Consider the following 19761-nt stretch of genomic DNA (forward strand, 5'->3'; position numbering starts at 1 on the left):
CTAGTGTGAGCCAGTCAAATCCACCCATTCTGTATTCCCCTTGGTGTTTCTAGTTTTGAAAAATGTATCAGTTTGCTAGGTTTCGCTAGGTGCCGGCAGAGCTAGGGTTAAAAAACTACAGCTAGACACTTCGGAAAAAAAGGGTACATTTTCATTGTGAAATTGTGGTGTGTTCACGTTGGGTTTTGAGCCCTTTCTTGTTGTGGCCACTAAGCCTACCCACACAAGTTAGGTACCATTTTTATCAGGAGACTTAGGGTAACTCAGTTATGTAAAGCAACTGTTGTTACCTATTGACATTGTGATGCATTTCTGCCTTCAAATGAAAGACATTGTGTAAAAAAAAAGTCATTTTGAAAAATGACTGATAATTCCCGTGCTAGTATGAGTATTCCCAATTTTGAGAATTTGCAAATTTGTACTGATCATAAACTATAATTTGTACCCATTTCAGAAATACAAAGGTGTCTTTCATACCGATTTTTCCATGTATACATTTTCGCACAATAATTGCTATATAACCGGTACATAATAAAAAGCCATTGCAAATTGCTGCTTAGTTTTTGACTCGGGGTTCGTCGGGTTCTTGGTAAACCTACAAGTCCTATATATCCCCACAACCAGGAAGGTCCAGTAGATGCCACAGTATATTGCTTTGAAAGAGCTGTCATAATTACTAGAAGTTACAGGTGAAAACATTGACACAAAAGGATGTTTTTTTCAACTAATTTTCCATTTTTCCTATGTTTAACTGTTAGTTGTACTGTTAGTGTACTGTTAGTGTAATTCATATATTCCCAATAGGCTCTGCGCATTCGAATAATATATCGTATGGATTTGACGTAGTACTTAGGTCAGTAGGTCTCTATTGGATATACTAAACTTAATTGTGAGTGCCAGCTAGCTCAGAGGTCACGAGAAACTTTCTCGAATTTACAAGAAGGGATTTGTTTCTGACAACCGCATAAACATGACAACTTTGTTTCCCTAGGAATAGAATAACTATCCTCAGAGTTGTGGAAACAATAAATAAGTATTTCACTCAGTCAATTGTGCATGCTTTGCTTCTACACAGTTGCAGAGAAATAGTGAGTCAGGCGTTTTTGTTAAAAGGTTTATTAAACAGTCTTCTTTCTCATGCAAGAGAGGTAAACTGCTACAATCGTTAGGCAGAATGCAAAGTATAATGCGTACAGCGAGAATAGTATTATAAAATAATACTGTAATAGTATTGTATGGTTTCTAAGCCATATAAAAATACATACATAAATAACACAGGCTAAAATACTCAACTGGTGCTTCTAAAATATGCCTACCCCAATGTACCTAACCTAGGTCTAGTACGAGGGAAGAAGTAAGTATAGTCTTTTGCATAGGTTTAGTTTTGCCAAGAATCTACTAAAGCTTTCTCTAGGTTCTAATCAGCTCCATACCTTAAAATGAAGGAGGTCTGGTATCTCTGTCTCGGGATTCGATTTCCCAACACCCTGCAAGTAGAGTCAGAAACACTGGAGCTGGATTTCTCAGCAGAGGAGGGCAGCTTCCTGATCAGTGCGTCAGCTGGAGAGTTGGATTCCCTCGGCACTTGCTGTAGCGAGCTGTGTCGGGCAAGTAGGTCGTCGAACTGCACCGAATCACTGTGCTTTGCCATAGCAAGTGAAGGTATATATAAACATTGAAGGTGTTTAGGAATGCCATGTTTGACATAAAGGCGGGCATATGAACGTCATGAATGAACCCCTAAGGAATAGATGTTCACAGTAAATCTGACTGAGTTCTTTGGGAAGTCCCTACAGCTTAAGCTGGTTTTCCAAGAAATCGTTGTGGTGTTTGGTGAATGGATGGAAGTAGCCATGCCTGTATTTGGGTAGCATGGGCTATGCCTAAATAAGGGCTTGATTTCTATGCCTATATAAAGGCAACACAAATTGTACCTATATAAGGTCATGAATCGGGAAAATCCATTCGGAATCTAAAACGCCATAAAACACCCACTCCACTTTCCTATGTACGACTTCTACTAAATACTAAGTTCTAAACATGAATAAATGTATCTAAATACTAGCTATACAACAAGTGTTTAAAACCCACCCAAAATACATAAAAATGCATTGTTACTGGTTGTACATGAAAAGAGCATGTGTGCTGTACTCATTTAAGCAATGTTTCATTCAAAGCATATAGTTTGACATCTGAATGAACACTAAAATACATTCATGAATAGGCTCGTGAATACAGAAGAAAGGGTGCCGCAATCATTTCATGTCATAATACGTGTAACTGTTGGTATGAGGACAAGGTCAAATATTGTCTCTGGAGTTTATTTAAAGAATTCTAGTTCTCCAAAAATAGTTCTACTTTAAGCAGATTACTTTGTGCCAAAAATACACATTTGGAAAAATAATAATCATAGAAAAAAAAATTCTAAAATTAGAACTTCGTTTTGAAAAAAAGGAAGGTCGAATTCAGAGTCTCTCAGAACATTGTGTGCCAAATCAAAAGTCAGTTTTTGTGGTAGGAGAAAACATAAATCTTCCAAGTCTGTAAAAAATGTGTCTGACATTCTAGGTGACAGTTGAATTACCTTGTTAAAAAGATCAACCGCACATAGATGTGAAGCATCACCGTCAGCATTGGTCGCATTAGCAATGTTCAAATTGGAGGGTATCTGGGTGCCTGTTTCCTCTCGTACCTCAGCATTAGCATTTTGCATCTGTGAGATCTCAATTAAAGCCGTCATCAGAATTGGTAGCCGCAGTGCATGGGCCGTTACTGGTTCAAGCAAAGTATCAAAATCCATTGGCATGACTGATGGGAGTGTCAGACACGTGTCTAGCATGCATTCTTCTCTGCATAGCAGGCATCATAAAACAGGTAAGATGCAATTTTGCTAGATTGGTCTGAATGATAGCTACCATGTGGTATTCAATTCTCTTAGACGAGGTAGTCCCAAAATTGGACAATGCGCTCATCACACTTCATCGCCAGTAAAGTGGTCTCCACAGTGAACTGGGTGTCTCTTGTGGATTGACTCGCCATATCGCAGCAGTAGGAGCAAAAATAGCATCCATGCAGCGAGTCCCAAAATGAGAGGCAATCCGCCAAACACAGAGTGCACGAAGTTTGGAAATATTCCTAGGACTGCTTCAAAGGGCGCTAACAGTCCTGAAAAAACTGTCTTAAATTCATGTACAATACCACTCATATCAAACATGTTTAAGATGCGACATAACATTTCCAAGAAATATATAGGGCAATTTGTAGTTAAGAGGGCATGTATCTCTGCAGAAGTCCTTGCGACTGGCCGAGGTCAATGGCACAGTTTTTTGCAAAAGAATGGCTCTCATTCTGCTTAAAGTATCAATTTGTATAGAAGAGATGTTCAGTGAAGGCCATAACGGCGACTCCCGGTCTGTCTTGGTTTTTGGAAACAATACTTGCATACAGCAAGTGACCCTGGCTGACACAGTTACTAGATAGGGTAAACCTACCAACATGCCACAGCAGCTGTGATCGTTCAACATAAGGTAACTTCCATTAAAAAGTTGTCCAAAAATTGGATCAATCACTGCAGCTGGTGAACCTTGCAGGTGGCAGGATAAGTTGGTAGAGGAACCAACGTAGGCCGGTGTAAATTAATACCCTGACAAAGGAGGGAACCGCTTAGTGCGTTTTCACAGTTTTTCCCCCCGCTAACACTTCACGACCCCACTCCAACATCTGTGTGTATGGCAATTCCCAGGATGTCTTGATGTATTCTTTACCCAACCTTTCATATGTGCCTGCTGGTATGTGTTTTAGGCAATATTGAAAATGGAAAATTGTAACAGGCAGAGTGATTGTTCAGTGTATAATCCATTCTGTAGCTGGCTTTTCAGTGACAGTAATTCAATCTTTCCAGTTTTTTAATGCTCAGCACTGTACAGTCTGCTCCCCTCTGTGCCAGTTTGATCTGTTTATCAGTGAGATTAAATTATGAAAACAGTGATGTAGTATTGATTAAATGCCGAGGCACATAGCCTGAGTGTAGGTTTGTAACGTCCAGCCTAATAGCATGATAGAACGTAATTGCGACTGACCATGTTGCAACATGACCAAGTCCTGTTCCATGATGTCTATGGCAGAGGATACTATGCTGTCCAAAGACTATATCCTGGACGACAGAGTTGTTAACCTATTGTCAACTACAGAGAGAGTTTTCTCTAAATTAATACAATCAGTTTCTCGTATCCTTTCTGCAGTCTCTGCTTGTGTAATCTTCCATGCTTCATTATAAGCAGCATAGATACCAGCATATATAAAATGTTCATAATGCGGTTTTCCTGCAACTAGCAAGAATTCCCTAAGATCAGCGCCATCTTTAACCCCTTCCATGCTCATGACGAGCTCAGCTCGTCATGCAGTACACTGGTCGTGTACTTATGACGAGCTGAGCTCGTCATGAACCATGGAAATCTGAAAAGTTCAGCACCCTACGGGAATTGCTGCAGCAGTCAAGGTGTTAAGTAAAGATAAGTGTTGTTTTACATCTTTTAGTCTAGATCTATGTAGCCATTCAAGGCACAGCTTCCCTACACTGTATGTTGTTACTATTTCTGGATGCTGTCCCTGAACATATCTTGCATTTGGCCTAGTGAATGTGTACCCCTGTGTTTCATTCAGGAACCTATCTTGACAGTTGTTTGTGTCTGTGGGCCAGATTAACCATGTTTTCCAATCTGGATCTGTTCTGTTGTGAAGCAAAGTAGTATGTATGTCGACCTCCCCCTCTGAAGGGTTATCACTAATTTGTGTAGGTGCAGGTATGGACGGATTGTTTAGGTCTTTTATCTTGGCAAACCCAAGACCAGATGTCTGTCGGACAGTGTAATTCAAAAACACAATTTGCTCTGGGATGATGCAGGCTCTAAATAAAGCTTCTATTCCCTGCACTTGCCAATCTTTTGTGCCCCAGACAGTTTTTGTCTCAATGTTGTCTTTCCAAAAGTCGAAACCTAATGAAGACAGCTGAGCATAAAAGACTTCAGAATAAATTTGCTTGGTATTTGTCAACATACTTTTCATTCCTCTCTTATTAACATTTTTAAAGTAAAATGATTCTGGATTGGAAACATTAAAACATGAAAATTATGGAAGTTTTCCCAAAAATGTTTTTGAGCTAAACTTTGGTGGTGTAGGACAATGTTCCCATTGGTTATACATTAATACATTTCCAGGGTTTTCAGATTTGTGCAAGAAATGATGACCATAGTGATTATCACAATACATTTGTTTATAACCTGATGAACCTTCTAAGTATTCAGGATTTGTAAATACAGTAGATATTTCTACGTCTGACATCATATTATTAACAGTCTCGAAGTCCCAATCATCAGAAAAGGTACTTGATGAAACAATGTCATTCAAGGAAATCTTGAACTGGTGTGGAATGTTCAACAGCTCCGCAGGGCTATACCCCCTGGTATAGGAACAGCTGTGATGTTCACTGATGACAAGTCTCTTTGTTCACGATGAGATGATTTGTGTGGCTTGACTAGTAAGTTGATGTTCTTACTTGCTGTGTCCTTTTTAACATATCTTCCATTTATCAGCATTCCCAAAATTATTACCAGAGTCAACCAAAGTAGAAGAAAAAGCACACCCAACACAATCCAAAGGCCAATCCATGGTGAAACCAGCTAAGTCTTTTCCAGGATAAAAAAGTTCTATAGCTTGTTCATTCAAAGTTATTTTTACTGGCATCGTTTCAGGTTCGCTGGGGTCCTCGGAAAACGTATCAAAGTTAATGAAATAGCCAGAGGCTGTTCTTTCAATTGTAGGGATTGCATCAGGATTCGTTGAAATCGCTGGATCCCCTTGATTACGTATTACAGTTGTGTAGTCGGATGCTATTTCATTGTAAACAGGTGTTTCTTGACAAACTGTTATTTGAGTCTCAAGAGGTACAAGTTCCATTGCTTTGTTGCATAAACATTCATTTCGCACTGCAGGTTCTTCAAAGGTGATGAGTCTCTCAGTTTGAACCTCTTGGATAGTAGCCATATAAGGGCGTCTGCTACATTGGCAGAGTCCACTTGGCCTACGGCTTATGATCGACCACATAATGTGGTTTGACCAGGTCGATGGACACAAACCTGTTCTCCTTTTTACCAGCAAGGGGCGGCAGTAATACTGTTCTTGATCCGTGGATTTCTAGGACAGGTACTGGTTGTCTGTAAGAAGGTCCAAATTCCTTCTTGTCTGCGATCTTCTCACTGACCAGATCCCCAAGCTTAGGAATCCAGACAGGCCTTGCTGGGATGGTCCGCTTCTCTTCAGTGGTGTTTGGCTTCAGGAACACGTTACTTTGTTTAGTTCTTATTTCATTTAAGTCCTGTAAAACAGCCTAACAGTCTTTGATATCAAAGGGTTTTTTCGTCTACCACTGAAGTCTGACTATCGAGGTCCGACACTATCACTCTGGTCCCAAAAAGGACTTCATATGGAGTGATACCCCCTAGAGAACTTCTTGGCAGATTGTTAAGACTACCTTGGACACTTATTAGATGTTTGACCCACCCGTCACCCGAGTCTAATACCCTAGCTGTTATAGATTGCTTTATGTCCCAGTTTTTTCTCTTCACTACCGAATTTCCCTCAGGATGGAATAGTCTAGAGTACCGCATTGCAACGCCGAATTTGGCCATGGCCTCCTTGTAAGCTCGGGAGCTAAACACAGGACCCTGGTCAGAATGTAGCATGCCGACTGCGTGTGTGCTGATAAAGACTCGAAAATCTTTTATAACAGTTCCAGAGTCAGCCGAGCCGTGAGGCCACATCCAAATGAACCTTGTCTTAATATTTGTGGAACCGCATTTGTCCACAGGGACGTCTGCATGTAGAAAGTCTAATGCTGTCTAACAATGGTGTCTGTACTGGGCTGGTTATGCTATAGTCAGGTATCTGGCAGTGTTCTGTGCTGCGATCTCTATTTCAGTCTATACAGTCATTGACAAACATGTGAATGTGACCATTCATTCCTGGCCACCAGTACGTCTCTTTAACATTAATATTGTTTTTGAGAACCGTTGATGTATCAGACCCTCTCCCAAATGTGCTTCGTATATCAAAGCTACTCAACGTTTCCTGTTTGGAATCACTCTACCCCCCACTTGAGGGATTTGAGCAAAAGGAATGGAGTTTGCATCAATTATATATGGATACTTGATTGGAAACTTATTAGGTAACGCTGCACCGCTGCCTTTGCTTGTGGTATTGACAGCTAGCTTTATTTCACCGTCTATTTTCATTTTTGAGCGAGTGATTGCAGCAACGGAAGCCATTTGTACAGCTGCCTTCACGGCTTCATCAGCCAGTGAATTCCCTGCAACGTGAATGCCATCACGTTGATGACTCAATGTATGTATCACGTGAGTGTTTTGTAGTCCTTGTCGTAACTGAACTACTTGTCCCCAAAGCAGTTTATGCTTGATTGTGCCACCTTTTGCATCATTGAACACAATAATACGTATCACACACTATGAGTGTGGGGAATTCGTGATCTGTATTTTCCAGCGCCATCTTGAATGCTTGTAGTTCAGCTCGCTGAGCTGTAGAATCTCCTAGAGATTGTGTTTTAGTGACCATTGGTCGGAATTTGCCAACGCGCCAATGACCTTCAACGATCGTGCATGCTGCACTATAAGCTTGTTTATTCCCGTAGCGGGTTGAGCTGATCCGTCAGTATAAATTATACATTCATACTGCTCTGGAGGCAGAAATTCAGTAGGCAGAGGGCATTCTTGTTCATATTGTAGAAATTCTTGTGTTTTCAAATATGGATCAAAAACATATTCTGTTGCAGCAAGAGAATTAACCCATTGCATCCATTTTGAATGTAAAGCTTTAGCATTTGGAATGCTCGCATTCATCACTGCCTCTAAGGCAGGTACAGGTGTAACGAGCATTATGCGCTCACCCTGTGCGAGGGCTCTCTCTTTTGCTACTGCAGTTTGTACCGCTGTCAGAATATTTTCTGTTGAAGTAAACTTCATTTCTGCTTGTGTGTACAAATGTTATTTTTAAGCTATTGGTACTTTTTCACCTTTGTTAAAAGTTAAGTAAGTCAATCCGCATTGTACTGGAATGATTTGGATCACTAAATTGCGTACGTTTATGAGTGTTTGCAAATGTTTAGTTGCTAACATGTCCGTTTGGAGTGAACGCAAAATTTCAGTGTGTTTTTGTGTCCAATTAACTGTTTTGAAATCAGGTTTGATTAATACGTAGAGAGGTTTAACCCTTTCTGTGTAGATTATAGTGTATGTTCTTCCGAAATTTAGGAAACCTAGAATTGACTAAGTTTTTCAGCAATTGTGGAGGTTGGAGCAGCGCCCATTTCTCTGGAAAAATGGCTGCCAGGCTTTTGCCTTCACTTGATAATTCATACCCAAGAAAGAGGAAGTTCAAATGGGCAATTCTAGATTTTTTGAAGTTGAATTTGTATCCTTCTGAGGCGAATCCCAATATAATTGTATTCACCCTGTTCAAGTGCCTGTCCAAGTCATTGTCTGTTAGATAGATGTCATCAACATATGATAATTCTTCATCATCATAAGTTTGTAGTAACTCTGTTACCCTTGCTGAAAATAACTCAGGACTATTATTGAATCCCTGAGGGAGACAACAGAATTGACCCAGTGTCCCCATAATTGAGAAAGTGGTCAAATATCTACTCTCTGGTCAATGTTTTGACAGAAGAAACTGTTAGAAATATCTAAAGTGGTTTCGTATTTTTTACGCACACTGTTATTCATTAATGCTGCACTGTGTGCATTTTCTACTGCAAAAGTTTTGCAATAAGGGTTTAGATGTCTGTAATCCAATACTAGATGATACAAATTGTCTGGTTTGGAGACAGGAAACAAAGGATTGTTTATGGACGAGGTGCATGTTTCAATTACCCCTTGGTATTCAAGTTGACCTGTTTTTTTAGCTTCTTGCTTAACTGGATACTGCCTTTGTGCAATTGGTTGATTTTTTAATTGGATCTTATGGTGAGGAGAATCCTTATCCCATCCTACATGCCCATTTCCTGGCATAAGTATATTTTAAATGAATTGGAATGTGGTTGGAGAAGGCTGGCTTAATGATTTCTTCACCATGTGGGCACTCCCTGACACATTCTGGTGGCCAGTCTTGTTCAGCTAGAAGAATGTCATAACCTTAACAAAGTCGCTCCCAAAAGAGTGTGCTCACTTTTGTTGGTTTGTCTCCCTCCATCTGGAGTGTTTATTCACATAACTTACATGGACATCTAACCCAGGTATCTGCAGTTTCAACTTGAATAAATACATTCAAGTCCACTGTCACCAGATGATCCTTCAAGTTCTTGTGAGTTATGGTAACTTCTGCTGCGCTGTCCAACATTGTCTGAGTTTATTCCCCGTTCTTGAATTGTGTCCTCAATATCCTCGGCATGTCTGGTTTATAGACCTGCTACCTTCTTTTTGGTGAATTGAGGTTTCGTGTTTTTCCGAACGTGTTGATCGTCTTTGGACTTCACGCGTTCTTCCTTGTTTTCTGACCGTCCTCTTCTTTCGGATTTCTGTGACAAAATCTGAAAGGTACGAGAGGAACGTGTATCAGTATCTCCATATCTATCAGGTTTTCTCAAATTATCCCTATTCCTTAGGTTATACTCCTTTCAGAGGGCTCCTTTTGAGGAGACCTACCTCTTGAATGAGAACGCTTCTCTTTAGAAGTTTGTTTAGTGTTTTCCCACTTCTTTTTAGGAGGAGTAGGAGTGTTTTTAGTAAAGACCTTTAACGGTGTATTTCTATTAATTTTTGTATATTACTAAGTAATTGTTCATCCGACATTGATTCAATGACTGGGTCAGGTCTGTAGTTGGCTAAAGCTAGCCTTGTTGCTCCTGGCCTACCCAGTGGACCGAGCCAGGTAATGTGATTTATATGTTTTAGGGCGCCTTTAAACCAGAGCACATGCTCTTGGTAAGTTAGTGGAACTGCACCAAAACACTGTGCTTTGCCATAGTAAGTGAAGGTATATTTATACCTTGAAGGTGTTTAGGAATGCTATTTTTGACGTAAAGTCAGGCATATGAACGCCCTGAATGAACCCCTAAGGAAGTGATGTTCACCTTCATTTCCTCTGGGCTTAGCTTCCCCCCATCGCTGGTGCCTCTTCGACACAGCCCGATCCGACACCGGGTTTCCTGTTCGAGCGGAGGGCTTGTGTTGAAACGAGTCACCTTATCTTCCTCCATCTGATCCACGGGGGCGTCACGGTTGTGGACTACAAAGCCCACATGTGAACTGGCCGCGCAGCAGATGTGCACAGACCTCAGGCGCTGAGCGAGTGATTGAGTGATTACCAGCATTTATATTCCGCACTCTAACTGGCGTTTTTAGGGCGAGTAGGCGCTACTTGGATATTTCGCCTAGCGGTGTGGTCCTGGTCTTTTAATCTTCGTTGTGTATTTTAAATTGAGCTTCTTTTCGTTTGCGTGGAGCTTAAGCCTGGGATTTCTACATCTGCTCAGCTGCTCCTGCCCTTTTGGTTTTAAACTCGTAGGCACTAGTTCGAACTTCTGTTCCTTTTGCTCAGTATGCCCTGCTAACCTCTTGCCTGACTCTCACCTTTATTTCCTCTGGGCTTAGCTTCCCTCCATCGCTGGTGCCTCTTCGACACAGCCCAATCTGACGCCGTGTTTCCCGTTCGAGCAGAGGACTTATGTTGAAACGAGTCTACTGATCTTCCTCCATCTGATCCACGGGGTCGGAGCCTTACCAGAGGCGTCACGGTTGTGGACTACAAAGCCCACATGTCACACCGGCTGCGCAGTGGACGCGCGCATCGGGCGCGCCGCTGGCGCGCCTAAGGCAAGCCCGTCAGCGCCCGTCCACGGCAGAAGGGGGCATGTGATGCTGCCCAAATTTTTAATTATTCTTCCTCTTAGCTCGTGGCGTACCAAGGTGAGTGGTCTATCTCTAAACATATACAGGCCAAGCTTATTTCACTTGGTCTTTATGTTTGTCCCGACCCTCCTTGTCCGGTACCTGGAGTTGAGGAAGTTTCTGTCCTTACAGACAGTGAGACTCTGCCAACGGTCCCTCCCTCGGTCGGCCCTCCAGTGTCTTTTTCGTCATGCTTGCTTAATACCCGATCATTAGTTAAACACCACTTAGAGACGTTCAGCATTCTTGATCAGGTTCAGCCTGATTGTTTTTTTCAGTCTGAAACCTGGCTCACTTCCTCTACTTCGCCTGATATTCTAGCAGCCATTCCCGACAATTGTTATGTTTTACACTGAGATGGTGTGCCTGGAAAACATGGTTGTGGTGTGGCTGCTATTATTCACTCAAGATGGTCATTCTCTTTAATACCCTCTCAGGTGATTCCGGTAGTTGACTATTTAGCCATGAAAAAGTTGTCTGCCTCTCCTCCACTTGTTTGCGTCTTATTTTATCGCCCTCCTCAGTCTATGCCTGCCTTTTCTACCCTGGTAGGGGATATTCTTGCTAACCTGATGGTAAACAATGCATGCATTGTGATCCTAGGTGATTTTAACTATTGGCCTGGCGACCCTTCGGAGGACTCCCACTCCAAGGAGTTTTCTGATTTACTTATTCACTTGAACTTAACCCAATTGGTTGAGTTACCCACACATAAGTCTGGCCACATCCTCGACCAAATTTGGTCAGCTAATCTGGATGTCTCTTTACTCTTGGTTCTTCCCTGTCTGTGGTCTGACAACTATTTGATTTCCTTTTGTTGCATCCGATGAAGACAGATTCAGTCCAATAGGTTAAATAGGATTTATTCATAAGAACAAGTTCAGCTCTGTTGGACAGGCCACGTGAAGGGCTGGCTCCCTCCCCGCATGACAAGGCCCGAGCCCGGCCCTCCAGGTGTAACCCACCGTAACCACCCACTCCCCGTCTCATACGGAACCCCTGCCCCCGAACATCCCTGCATCATGGGCCCAAATCACTACCGGCCCCCTCGCCCGGCCTGGGCGCCATCTTGGACATTGCACCACGAGGCCGCGTGGCCTCCGATCGACCCTAACCCTGGGCCTGGCCAGGCCCCGACATCCCGGCACCACCATCCACCCAGGAGGTGAACGGACCACTTGGCAGGTCAATGGGAGAAAGAAGTGTCGATGGCTCTCCCCCGCCAGGTGCCGATCGCCCCCAGCTCCCCCGGGCGCTGGCTCCACCCCCCTGCTGGGTGTCTGGACTCCCTCATCCCGGACCTCCCGACCTCCAAGTGCGAGGGTCCGGACATCAAAGGGCGCCAGACCTATAACTGGGGCAGCTCCAGAGCAGGAAGGCAGTTGTATCCTGGAGTCGAGAGACGCAGTGAAGAACTCATCCTTGACGGACTACTGGCGCTGCCGTAGCCCTGCCTTGCGAACTACCGTCTTGCCTGCTGGCGCTGCCGCAACCTTCTGAAGCCTTCATCCTCGTCGGGACCTGCTGGCGTGGCTGCGGACCGTTTGTAACTACCACCTTCTCGGGACCTGCTGGCTCCGCCGCGGCCCGATCATCTAGAACGCCAAGCTCGAGGATTGTGAGCTATCCATCTTATCATCGCATCTACCAGATTGGTAACGAGACTGTCCCGCTACCCCTTCTCCCCAAACCAAGAGACTAGAATCGAGGGGACCCCTGAGTCCAGACCTCCTTGTACCATTCCACCGTACTTAACGAATTGCTTATAAAGAACGTTAAACCTTATTTCTGTGTGGTGTACCTCTGTGGGGGGGAAGTTACTCGTCTGTACGATCGCTGGAGACGGCTCTCCCCGGAGACCTCTCCCCTTGTCCTCGGCCGACCCTCCCGGTCCGTCTAACATTGGTGGCCAGCGGCGCGATCCGAATCAACGCGTAATCGTACAGAGAGTAGCTCACCCCACGACGAAACCACAATGACGACCAAAGAGAGCGGATCCACCGAGAAATTCCAGATGGAGAAATTGGAAGAGTACAGCCATCGTGAGTTGAAACAATTCTGCATTGAACTAGGTATCGCTACCACCGGTCTGAGTACTAAAGACGATTTCAAGCACGCCATTGAGTCATGGGCAGAAACCGGGGCCGTCAGACCCCCGGACCAAAATGTTGCAGCATCAGAGAGGAACCCCACGGCTCCCGAGGAGCGAAGAACGGGTCTCTCGCAGGAAGAGATCCAAGAGAGAGAAAAAAACAGACTACATGAGTTAGAAATGGCCCGGCTCAAAATGGATGGCGAACTCAAATTAGCCGAACAAAAACTGAACCTAGAACATCTGCGGCTCCGAGAAGAACGGGAAGAAAAACAGAGACAAAGAGAACTCGAAGAAAAGAGACTAGCGTATGAACACGAGCGCAAGCTAGCAGAACAAAGAATTAGGGGTGCCAGAGAAACCGCGCACCCCAGGAGCAACAGAAAAGAAAGTACACATCCCCAAGGATGTCGTTCGAGAATATTTCCGAGATGACGACGTACAACAATGGTTCAAGGCCTACGAGATCGCTATGACCTCCCACCGGATCGATCGAAGTGACTGGGGAGCCGGGCTATGGGGGAGGTTCGTCAATGAGGGCCGCGACGCCCTGTTACAGCTCCCCGACCACCTGATGACCTCCTATGACCACATGAAGGCTACCCTCCTCACCCGCTATGGGCTCACACCCGAAATGTACCGCCAGAGGTTCCGAGACTGCACCCGGATCCCGGGTACAACTTGGGTGGAGTATGTGAACTATTTCAGTCGAGCCTTCGAGGGTTGGATCAAGGGAAGCAATGTAACGACATATGAGCAATTCTTCAATCTCATAGTGTGGGAACACCTATCTAACAACTGCTTCGTCGAGCTCAGGCAGCACCTCCTCGACAGTAAATTGACTGATCCACGGCAGCTCGCAGCCGAGGCTGACCGGTGGGAAATCACCCGAGTGGGCCGGAATGGGCCACATGAACAGAACCGGAACAACCACGGCCAGCACCGTCCCCGAGGAGGAGGAGGGGGCCAGGGACGAGGAAGAGACAATGCCCCGGCCGCTCCCGCTGCCAGCACTCCACCCCCGGCGCGCCCGGGGTACAGAGCCAATGTCAAGTGTCACCGATGCCAGCGAGTCGGCCACTACGCAAATGACCCGAGCTGTCCACAGAACCAGACTCCGAGACCCCGCCAGATGGCTGCCGCCGCCCTGGGGGAAGAACAAATCTCCGAAGAACAAGAGGAGTGCGAGCAAGAACACCAAGAGTGGGAACCAGCCGCCATGGTTCTCGCATGCCTAGGGGGAAGAGACATGGTCCCGCGGGCCCCCCTACCCGCCAACACCAGAAAGTACAGTCAGTGGGTGAACATTAATGGACGCCGGGCCGAAGCCCTACATGACACAGGGGCCAGTGTGACAGCCGTCCGCTGTCACCTGGTGACCCCAGAACAGATCCTACCGAACATTCTCTGCCCTGTCCGTTCAGCCGACAATTCGGAGAGTCTATGCCGGATGGCCTGCGTCCCCTTTGAGTTCGGAGGAGTCTCCGGCATGTTGAAGGTAACGGTCCGAGATGATGCCCCCGTGGACTGTCTCCTGGGGAATGATCTTGAGAGTTCCCCGTGGGCCGCCGTAGAGAGAAGAGAACACCTGGGGATGTTGGGCCTCCCGGACTGGGCGTGCGTAACCACCCGGTCCATGGCCGCCCGTGCCATCCCCCGACCTGAAGAACCAGAATGGCCAGCACCTCCTCCCCCGGTCGCTCCAGCAGAAGACGCCGACCGGACCGACCCTCAAGAGCAAACCCCCGAAGAGCTCGTTCAGCCCCAAGACCTTCCCGACCTGGCTCAGTGGCGTCAAGAAGGTGGGCCCACCCAGGAACAGTTTCGTCAAGAGCAGAAGACCTGTCCCTCCCTCGAGGGACTCCGCCAACAAGCCCTCGCCCAGAGCGCAGGGGATACCTCCGGGGCCCATTGGGTCTATTGGGACAACGACCTGTTGTACAGCGAACAGAGAATCGCGGAGTTAGGGGCCAGTCGAGTGCTAGTGGTGCCCCTCCGCTTTAGAGACTTCTTACTGAACCTGGCCCACGATGTCCCCCTGGCTGGTCACCTGGGTCAAGACAAAACCTACAGTCGCCTGGTGACCCACTTCTTCTGGCCCAAGATGAGAAACGACGTCCTCAACCACTGCCGGTCCTGCCCCACGTGCCAGGCCAGCGGGAAGAGCGGCCGCAAACTCAAAGCACCACTGCAACCGTTCCCAGTTGTCACCACCCCGTTCGAGAGGGTGGGGATAGACATTGTGGGGCCCCTGGACCCCCGTACAGCACAAGGACATCGGTTCATCCTGGTCCTGGTGGACCACGCCACCCGCTACCCCGAGGCTGTTCCCCTGCGAACTGTGACAGCCCCGGTGGTCGGCCGGGCCTTGATGGGGATCTTCTCCCGGGTGGGCTTCCCCCGAGAAGTCGTCAGCGACAGAGGCACAAACTTTATTTCCAAATACATGAAGTCCCTCTGGCAACAGTGCGGGGTCACCTACCGATTCACGACCCCCTATCACCCTCAAGGAAACGGACTAGTCGAGCGGTTCAACCGCACGCTCAAAGGGATGATTGGGGGGTTGGAAGAGCCCCTCCGTCGCCAGTGGGATGTGCTACTGCCGTGCCTCCTCTTTGCCTATCGAGAAGTCCCCCAGAAGTCCCTTGGTTTCAGCCCGTTCGAACTCTTATACGGACACCCTGTGCGAGGGCCGCTCAGCCTAGTCAAAGAAGGTTGGGAGATGCCCCCCCTGAAGAACCCTCCAGATGTTTTCAAGTACCTCCCGACCCTACGCAATCAGACCAGGCGATTCAGAGAAATGGCAAAAGCGAACCTGGAGGCTAGTCAGGAAGATATGAAAAGGTGGTACGATCAAAATGCCTCCTCCATCGAATTCGAACCCGGCCAACAAGTGTGGGTGATGTCCCCCACCGAATCATGCGCCTTGCAGGACAAGTGGACCGGACCCTTCAAAGTGGTCGAGCGCAAGAGCCCTGTCACCTATCTCATCGATATGGAATCTGCACGGAACCCCCTCCGGGTCCTCCACGCCAATAGATTAAAACCCCACTTTGTGCGTTCGGAGCTCAGCCTCCTGATGGCGACAGACAGCGGAGTCGAAGAGGATTCCGAACCCCTCCCTGATCTCCTACGGACTCGGGAGAAGGACGGTTCCGTGGAAGTGGTCCGACTCTCAGAGGCCCTCACCCCGGAACAGCGCCAAGGCTGCCGAGACCTCCTACTGCAGTTCGCAACCCTCTTCTCCCTCACCCCAGGGGTCACCCCCTGGTGCTTGCACGACGTGGACACTGGAGACAGTCCCCCTATCCGACATCGGGCCTACCGCGTACCAGATCGGGTACGGGCCTGCATCCAGGAGGAGGTGTCAAAAATGCTCACGCTCGGGGTCATCGAGCCCTCAGACAGCCCCTGGGCCAGCCCAGTGGTACTGGTCCCCAAAGCGGCCGCCCCCGGCACCACTCCTGAGCTCCGGTTCTGCGTCGACTACCGGGGCTTGAACGCCCTTACCAGAACCGACGCACATCCCATCCCCCGAGCAGATGAACTGATCGACCGCATGGGAGCTGCCCGCTACCTCAGCATCTTCGACCTGACAGCGGGCTACTGGCAGATCGGTCTCACACCCCGGGCCCAAGAACGATCTGCCTTCTCCACTCCTGATGGCCACTACCACTTCAAGGTCATGCCATTCGGCATGAAGAATGCCCCAGCAACTTTTCAGCGGCTAGTGAACCAGGTCCTGGCGGGTCTTGAGGAATTCAGCGCCGCCTACTTGGACGATATCGCTGTGTACAGCCGCCACTGGTCCGACCACCTCCGAGAGGTTCTGCAGGCCCTACAACGAGCCGGCCTCACGATCAAGGCCAGCAAATGCCAAATTGGCCAGGGGTCCGTGACCTACCTCGGACACCAGGTGGGAAGCGGTCTGGTGGCCCCTCTGCAACTCAAGATCGCTGCCATCCAGTACTGGCAGCCCCCCATCACCCAGACCAAGGTCCGCGCCTTCTTGGGACTCACAGGCTACTACCGGCGGTTCGTGAGGGACTATGGCAGCATTGTGGGGCCCCTCACGGAACTCACATCCAAAAACCACCCAAAGAAGGTCAACTGGACCCCAGACTGTCAAGCGGCCTTCGAGAAACTGAAGGCCGCCATGTGCTCCGCCCCTGTGCTCCAGGCCCCCGACTACAGTCGGGAATTCATCCTCCAAACGGATGCCTCCGACCATGGCATTGGGGCAGTCCTTTCCCAGCTAAACCCAGAAGGACTTGACCAACCAGTGGCCTTCATCAGCAGACGTCTCCTGGCCCGAGAACAGCGCTGGAGCACCATCGAGAGGGAGGCCTTCGCAGTGGTGTGGGCCCTCAAAAAGCTCCGGCCTTATCTCTTTGGTACCCACTTCCGGGTGCAGACAGATCATCGGCCCCTGCAGTGGCTGATGCAGATGCGGGGGGAAAACCCAAAACTATTGCGTTGGTCCGTCTCCCTGCAGGGGATGGACTTCACTGTGGAACATCGACCTGGGCAAGACCACGCCAACGCAGATGGCCTGTCACGCTTTTTCCGCCTCGACGAGGAGAGTCCCCAAGAGGATGGGTGACTCTCCCCGCCTTCAGCTGGGTGGGACGCATGTTGGACAGGCCACGTGAAGGGCTGGCTCCCTCCCCGCATGACAAGGCCCGAGCCCGGCCCTCCAGGTGTAACCCACCGTAACCACCCACTCCCCGTCTCATACGGAACCCCTGCCCCCGAACATCCCTGCATCATGGGCCCAAATCACTACCGGCCCCCTCGCCCGGCCTGGGCGCCATCTTGGACATTGCACCACGAGGCCGCGTGGCCTCCGAGCGACCCTAACCCTGGGCCTGGCCAGGCCCGACATCCCGGCACCACCATCCACCCAGGAGGTGAACGGACCACTTGGCAGGTCAATGGGAGAAAGAAGTGTCGATGGCTCTCCCCCGCCAGGTGCCGATCGCCCCCAGCTCCCCCGGGCGCTGGCTCCACCCCCCTGCTGGGTGTCTGGACTCCCTCATCCCGGACCTCCCGACCTCCAAGTGCGAGGGTCCGGACATCAAAGGGCGCCAGACCTATAACTGGGGCAGCTCCAGAGCAGGAAGGCAGTTGTATCCTGGAGTCGAGAGACGCAGTGAAGAACTCATCCTTGACGGACTACTGGCGCTGCCGTAGCCCTGCCTTGCGAACTACCGTCTTGCCTGCTGGCGCTGCCGCAAACTTCTGAAGCCTTCATCCTCGTCGGGACCTGCTGGCGTGGCCGCGGACCGTTTGTAACTACCACCTTCTCGGGACCTGCTGGCTCCGCCGCGGCCCGATCATCTAGAACGCCAAGCTCGAGGATTGTGAGCTATCCATCTTATCATCGCATCTACCAGATTGGTAACGAGACTGTCCCGCTACCCCTTCTCCCCAAACCAAGAGACTAGAATCGAGGGGACCCCTGAGTCCAGACCTCCTTGTACCATTCCACCGTACTTAACGAATTGCTTATAAAGAACGTTAAACCTTATTTCTGTGTGGTGTACCTCTGTGGGGGGGAAGTTACTCGTCTGTACGATTGCTGGAGACGGCTCTCCCCGGAGACCTCTCCCCTTGTCCTCGGCCGACCCTCCCGGTCCGTCTAACAAGCTCTCAAACTGCCAGAGTGTCACTCAGTCAAGCTCCAGTCTCAATTGATAGCAAGAGCCCCAACATTCCAATATTGCTAAGCAACGATGGCATAGATAGGAATGGCTTGAAGAAGCACAACTTAAAAGGAAACACAATAAATATACAAATTTAACATTAGTAGATATAACACACCTCCTCTACTGTAAAAAGAAAAAAGATTAGGTCATCAAGATACTTCGGAGTAGCTCTCAGCCTGGAGCTGGCTCTAACAAAAAAGTCATTAGAAACAAGCTCAGAACCATCCGAAATTTCATCAGGAACTGTTGAATCATTACATACAGATAACGCAGTACCAGAAGAACAGAAAGGAAGATTAGAAACAGTATTAAAAAAACTCTCATCAGATTGCAACAACAGACCAGAATCAGAAGAAGACCCAGATTTACCACCAGCAACTCTAACAACACGTCTGTTGCTCCACCATTTCCCACCTGAAACCATGACAGAATGTTTACCAACTCTGACAATGGTAGTCTCAGGATAAAATCTAGATTCTTTTACTTTACCTCGTCTCCTTATTCTAACTTTATCTCCAACTGAGAAACATTCATTCTTAACATGTTTACTGTCATCATATCTGATTTTGGACTGAATTTGAGAATTTTTAACCCTGTCCTTAATTGTATCTAAATTGAAAGAACTCCCTTGACTCTTGGTTTTACTGACCACCCATTCAGGAGACAATTCATTAAAAGATTCTCTGCCACGCAACAAGGCAAATGGAGTGATACCCATAGTGGAGTGAGGAGTATTATTATATGACCAGACTCTATCACTCACAACATCTTGTACATTTTGGCCAGAAGAAATGGCGAGTTGGACAGAATCTTTTAAAATGCGGTTCACCCTTTCTACTAAACCATTGCCTTGTGGACTGTATAAAGCAGTGGCTAGATGTTTTATACCAAAATTGTTTAAAAAATCCCTCATGTTCTGTGAAACAAATTGCACACCATTGTCAGAAATAATAAAACTAGGGATTCCCTCTGATCTAAATAATTTTGCCAAAAAACTGATCAC

This window comes from Lissotriton vulgaris, chromosome 4_1, assembly GCF_964263255.1.
Source record: "Lissotriton vulgaris chromosome 4_1, aLisVul1.2, whole genome shotgun sequence".
Lineage (NCBI taxonomy): Eukaryota > Metazoa > Chordata > Amphibia > Caudata > Salamandridae > Lissotriton > Lissotriton vulgaris.